Here is a 7,350-nt window from a genome sequence, read left to right on the forward strand (position 1 = left end):
TGGGCTGTAGGATGAGTGGGAAAGCTGTGTGATGCCATGTTTGATCAGGAAAGTCCATGACAGACAGGCGGTGTGGCTCGGCGCATTGTTGTGATGACGCTTCTATGATCCAGCGATTGCTGGACGAGCGCGGCTTATTCGTTTTCTGAGTATTTCAAGTACTTCCACGTAGAATGCAATATTCACAGTTTGACCAGGTGGTACAAATTCTCTGTGAACCACTCCTTTGCAGTCAGAAAAAGATGATCAACATCAATTAATTCCGAAATAATTTGTGCCACTCAAAAACACTTGATTGACCCATGGCATCACTCCCGTAAGCAGTCTTGATCATGTTACGGGTCTCACTCCAGCTTTACCCAGGTTGACGCAAAACTTCACCGCGTAACGCTGCTCTAACAAATGATTCATTGTGAAGATAACAAGGCACCTTGAAGGGGGTTCACCTTAAACTCGATCTACATCCGTGAAGGATTGGAGACGACTGGTGACTGGTACGCTGCTAGCTAAGACCCACCATCACTCATCCTTTACCACGTTTTGGCCTTTAAAAAATCAGCCCTACTACTTTCCGGACAAACACTATACGTCTTCGTCGCGAGAGATCTGGGTTCGAATCTCGGTAGGAGCTTATGTGGTTCGGATCCCATGTTAAGCTGTAGGTCTAATATAGGTGCCCGCAGCGGGAGACAAGGGAGGGCAATTGCCCCTCTCCCAGATTTTCGAAAAGGATTCAGTTTTTCAAAATACATGTCAAAACATATTAGATTTGCTTATTCACCCATTACACTATTTAATATATTTACGGTAGTTAATGAAGTTATACAATGGGCGTCAATAATAGATGCATGAAGGTGTGTATATTCGCGATTTCGCTTTGCGTCGGTGTTTTCCCCTCCTTTCCCAGCTTGGAAAAATTACTGCGGGCGTTTCTGATGTCCAGTGTTGCTCACAAGATGAGAAATTTCTCGTTCCGTCTCGAAGACGAGAAGAACCTTTCCAAAATTCCAGACGAGACGAGAAATTTCCCAAGTTTCTTGGATAACACTAGTTCATCCAAATCTTATATCTCAAACGTTGTTTTAGTGTTACACAATTCATAGTACAAAAAGTATTAATCAATAAAGTGATTGTAGAAACACAATGAAGAATATTTATCAATGTTTAAAGATACACAAGACATTACACGTTATACTAAAATAATAAATATGGTTTACATGTTGTTATATCACATCCTACGTGAAACGGAAGGATTCTGATAGCTTCTTGATGAAATTAACAAAAAAATCAGAGCATAAATTTTGTACATAAATTTACAAATCAAGACAAGACGACAAAAGCTTTTAGTGAATTGAGACGAGAATTATTCGAGAATCGAGACGAAACAAGCTTCAATAAAATTTGAGAGACGAGACGAGAAAATCTTATTTCTTGTCTCGTCTCGTGGGCAACAATATTCATTTCTCTCAAATCATATCTATGCTATATTTCAAATCTACCTTTGCGCCCGGACAATATATATAAAACAAAGAAATGTTGTAGTTTCATTGTTCCCAATCATGCTCTTTAGTATATGTGGTAATGAAATTAAAAGTGCGATCGGAGGCAAGACAAGAGTAAGGAAACCCACGCAAGCAATGCTATTGGCACACAAAATTTCAACAAGGGGGAAAGAGCTTAAGCTCCCAAGTTCAGATCGATTCAGGATTTTTGTATATCGGTACCTTAATATGATATAATTATTTTTATTTTTTCATAATATCTTGTTCAAAGGGCCTTCATTTACGTCACTACTGTTCACTGCAAAATGCATATAACACGTTGCAGAATTGAAGTAGCAATGTTAAACATTCCATTTTTATTTTATTTTATTTTATTTTATTTGTATGTCAGTGCACTCGTGCCCCAAGGCAAAAAATGGTCAGGGTGCTAAAACTTCCTGCGAGAACTTAGGATTCCTTGCAACTTTTAGTTGTTTGTTGGTATATACGTATGTAAGGATGTAAGATAAGTCAGCCCCCACAATGATCTCTCTTCCTTCTGTTTTAGAGTTCTGGCTCCGGTCTAGTGCGCTCTACTCAGAATTTCACGAGTACGTCTTCTTTCAGGATCTGATACTGTTGTTCTTAGAAACCAATATATACTCATTTAAATAATAATAATAATAATAATAATAATAATAATAATAATAATAATAATAATAATAATAATAATAATAATAATAATAATAATAATAATAATAACCTAATCAATTACAAACAGCAAAAAACATACTATGACACAGAAATCAGTAGAAAAATTTGTAGAATTGACGCTCTGGATTTTTATCTTCAAAAATGAACATCTCATACTCAACACCAAATCACCATACAGAACAAATAAATGTAAACTGGCTGTGGTCAGAATAAGAACAAGCTGAATGACACCAATCGACACGACTAAACAAGACATTTTATTATGAGGAAAGCCATTCATTACTTATTATTGTAAAGTTGAAAGTTTCCAATCTGGACTTTAAAAATTATTGTTGTTGTTAAATAAAAAAAAAAAACTATTGTGGATGATTCCTATCATATATCTCTGCATTCTCTGTTTTGTAATCTGGGAACGGTGAATGTCTAAATTGGTAAGTGTCCAAGTCTCTAACCCATATGTCAAAACAGCCGTATACATTAATTTAGAATTTTACGCTTTAAACTCACTGGTATTTGATTTTCAGTATGAAGTTTTTCTTTCCGAATGCGCTCCAGCTTACGTCTACGAATTGGTCTGTCTGAAAACAAACCGAACTAACTACATTTTCGTGCTCGGGGAGTTTAGTCTTTATGGAAATAGTGGCAACTTAACATGAAATGTTGCCAAAAAAAAAAAAAAAAAAAAATAATAATAATAATAATAATAATATATAAAACTTTTTTGCTTTTGTTATTTCTTATCTACGTAAAACAGGGAAACAAACAATAATAATTATACCGTACTTAATGATATTGCTATTATTTGACCTGTCTGAAATCAGAGTGCACTAACTACATTTTCGCCAATTTCTGAGTTTAAAATCATTTGCGATTCCATTACTTAACACTGAATCTTATGCCACAACAAACTAAGTACTGTGAAGCAAATTTCCCACTAACAGCATTTTGTGTCAAGTTGTCGGTGTTTCCATAAGGGCAAAATTCTCACATCACGAAAAAAAAAAAAAAAAAGTAGTTCGCTCTGGCTTCAGACAGCTCAATTTCTTCTTTAATGTTACCCTACATGAACATCTCCTGTCTCAAATACACTTAGGCAGGGGTACCAATCCCCCCAAAAGCTCTGACGCCAATTCCCCCTAATTAACAAAGTATCCCACTTACATTTAATTTTACACCTCTTCCTATCACAACACGTGAGATTATTGGTTTAAAAAAAGTACGACTCAAGACTCACATTGCAATCACATAAATTTTAAATTTAAATGTAATTTATTTTAACTTAAAATTGATAATTATTCTTTGTACACTTTAGGATGTTTCATTTTATAAGGCAAAAAATGATATGTAAAATGTTTGCAGACTTTGCTTATCCTCCGAGTCTCAGTGATATATTACTGTGATAAGATAGATATATTACAAATTTCAAGAAGATTGGATAATATTTAGAGGTTGCACCCTTTGATCAGTTTTGTAAAAGTAGGCAAAATATGCGATATTTCCATGGTAATTACTTTTATTTTTAAAACTAGACATCACAAACTTAAAATAATGCTAAAACTAGGCACTAAGATTAATAGATAGTATAATAGGCAAAACATGTGTTATATTAATCAACTTTGAACGATGTAATCACTTCTTTTGTTTGCTTGGTGACGACTTTACTGTAATGCTCAACAAGAATTTTTGTTGTTCGTCTCTGACTTTAAACTTTTACATTTTTTATCAGAGCAATTCATCTTTCTTCGGTATACTTAATTAAAAATTATTTTCATTTTACTTTTCAACTGACCTAAAATTCCCTATACACCTCAATATTCACTTGTAATCAGTAACTTACTGATTTATGTTTTGCACTTATGTTTATGTTAAAATTATCCTTTATTTAGGAAATATTGTTATATTTATTTTGACAACTATTAACCAAGAGCAAGTATACATGATAAAAAATAAGAAAGATACAGAAAAAGTTTTATAATTCCAGAAAAATTCTAAGATGTAAAAATTACAGGTTACAAGTAATAATGAATAACAAAAACATTGAACTTAATGACAATGTCTAACGTCAGAATGTCTAACGTTTTGACAACAATTCTGGAGGGGGGAAGAGTTTGATTATATGGTTATATGTTTAATCGAAAAAATCGGATTAGAAAGCAGAAACATTCATTAAAATGGTTAGGGTGTTATGGGGGTAGGGGAAGGGGAAGAAGGGGGAACAGGAAGGTATAATAATGTAGTAATTGACAGAGTAACTAGTTTTTACTTTTCTTTTCTTTTCTTTTCTTTTTTTTTTTTTTTTTTTTTTTTTTTTGTATTTGCGTGAAAGAAGGCGATTTTAATTATTTTACATTAAAAATCCCCCCAAAATTTTTAATGACGCCATTGGCGTCATTCTCCCACCTTGTTGACACCCCTGCACTTAGGTATTCACTTCTGTTTGCGAAATTGTTTTGTTGGACATCATTTTTGTATTTTGTTGTTAGCCTGTTGTTGTTTACAAAGTGAACAATGCCATAAGAGAAACGAAGGTGGGTCTCTGATGTTTCAATTTACATTTATCTCTTTGTTCTCCCTCTTCAGAGATCGAAAAACTTACTGAAGTTCGTTTGTGAAAAAACCTGGGAAAAATAATATCACCCTGACGTACCCTTCTCTAAATATCCTTATAGTCTTTGTTCAGCAAACTGTTAGATATTTGCAGTAGCTTATTTATAGACATTATCATAAACTTTTATATAAACTTCTTCGACACCACTTGCTTTAACAGTATGAAAACGGCCGAAGTCTTCATGGAATCAAAAAACTTGTTCATATTCAATAACCGCACCTCATAAGGATACTTAATATTCGTTTGACCATTCCATAGTTTTCTCTTCACTTGAGTATGGTCTACTGTGCTGTTTCACGTCTAAATGCAGCCTGCTTATTGGTCGGGCAAGGTTTAAATACTACTAATAGGAGCCTCAGTGCCTTCGAAAAAAGAAAACTGCAAACCTTAAAATGTATAGCTTTATAAAGTCAGTAGGTACTTTTTTTTTTTTTTTTAATGCAAGATGTGATCATGTGGTTGTCATTTTGGACCTTTTTTCGGTTCTTCGTCAGTTTATTTTATTACGTCTGATAACTTAAACGCTGGTACCTTTTCTTGTTTCATGTTTCTTATGTTGTATTCAACTTCATCCTACAACAGTAGGGTAACCTACACTGAGAAAAATCCGTTCTCCGGACAGCGGTATATTGTACAAATATACGGAATCATCTTGCTTACTACAGAAATCAGTATGGAGCATTCGTTATCCATATGCTACATACGCACTGCCCTTAGATGTTACATCATGTTACATCTAACAGTTTTCCGTATATCACATGCATATACTCATGTCACATTCCTCAGCTATACAGTATGTTATATACGTCCATTTGTATGTGAGACTCTGACCACCTATATTGTTTCATACGGAAAGTACGTATAGATGGAACACTTATACGGAAATTATTATAAAATAGGAGTTTTCAGTTATACGTCTGCTGTACGTTAAGTCCAAAAACTACAGGAATTACGCATGTAACCTACCTTTTTAAGTACGACACCTACAATTTTTTTCTCAGTGTATCTCTGTTTCTTTATCTTCGCTTTATTTCACTTCAGGTTCACCGCTTGAACATAATTTGTTTCTCAATAGTCGCTATGTCCATTTTTGTGGTACTTTTCCTAAAGAAAATTCGTAACGTAAATCTTCTCAGTTTTGAAGAATTCTACTAAGAAGTTTCTACGTTTTTCTTTTCCGCCATTTCCAAAATTTCTTTTTGATTTTTCGTCTGTGTCTTTAGTTCTATTCTGGGATTGAAGTTTCCAATGATAATGTTTACGCAATTATTTTCTTAGTTATTAAACACAGTCATTTCTTGCACCTCCTCTCCTAAATGGCATGTCATGGTAGCCTGGAAACGGTAGCTGACATCCGACAAACAGAAAGGAGACACTAAGAATCAGTTGAAGATGTGCGAAACCGGTCAAATCAACCACTAAATATCTTGTCCGTACCTCCCAGTTGTGCAAACTGGAATTTTCCATTACACGGTAAAACTTACAGGTTTAACTAATGATAAGAGAGCAAACAGAGAGTGTTATCACCAACAAGCTTGGCCAGCACGGTGATTTTTCTCAAACAGCTAGAAACTTCTTTTACCAATCATGACAGGATAAGTAAGGTTCTCATTTTCCAGAAGTCAAATTGTGAATAAGTAAGGTAAAGTTCACAGTCATATGCAGGCAGAGGATGTTGAGAATACTTAGCTACAGAGTACGTTACTACTTGAAACTGACCATTGCTACGCATAATGCGAAATTTCTACCATCAGAAGCAAAAACGCCACGGAAGATCAACTGAGACATTGTGGGATTAAGAAGAAAAGGAGATGAACTAATCGAGGTGAAGCAGGGTTATAAACGCTCAGTTTGAAATGAGCTTAGATCAGCTCAAACTCAGAGTGTAAAAAGTGAGTTAACTCACGCTCAAACTCAAAGTTTTTAAAGTGAGTGCGCTTAACTCACTTAACTTCCAGGTCCAGCTCAACATAAGGAAAACACGCTCTGATGATTTAATAACTAAAAATATTAACAATGGTGCAGATTGAGAACGGTTCGGATGACAATATAAGGGTAAAATATATTATTTTACAAAGATAGAATAAGTCCAAGGATCTCATTTCTGCAACCAGCAAATATGTAATTACAGAAATAAAGTAGAACGTGACTTCTATATGTGCCTCCATAATAGAAGCACTGCATCTATACATTTTATGTATTCCGACACCCAGTGACGTATTCAGGGGGGTGGCTTCCGGGCTTAAGCTCCCCCGAAATCTTACTTAGTATAGTAAAGTAAATAAAATATCTTGCAGAATTTTCACATTTCCAGGCAAAGCCCTCCCGGAAAGTTAGCAAAGCCCCTCCCAAAACAAAATCGTAAATACGCCACTGCCGACACCTAATAACCATTTGCCTAAAGTATTGAAAAAACTGTGTGACTTCGACACCTTTACATTATATCACTCGCTTGCCTTTGCTCGCTGAATCCTTGCACTTCTTTGTGTGTATTATGAAACAAATATCTTTGTCCAGCACGTTTATCGAAATTACAATTCACTAATA

Source organism: Thermobia domestica, chromosome 5 (assembly GCF_964235325.1).
Source record: "Thermobia domestica chromosome 5, izTheDome1.hap1.1, whole genome shotgun sequence".
Lineage (NCBI taxonomy): Eukaryota > Metazoa > Arthropoda > Insecta > Zygentoma > Lepismatidae > Thermobia > Thermobia domestica.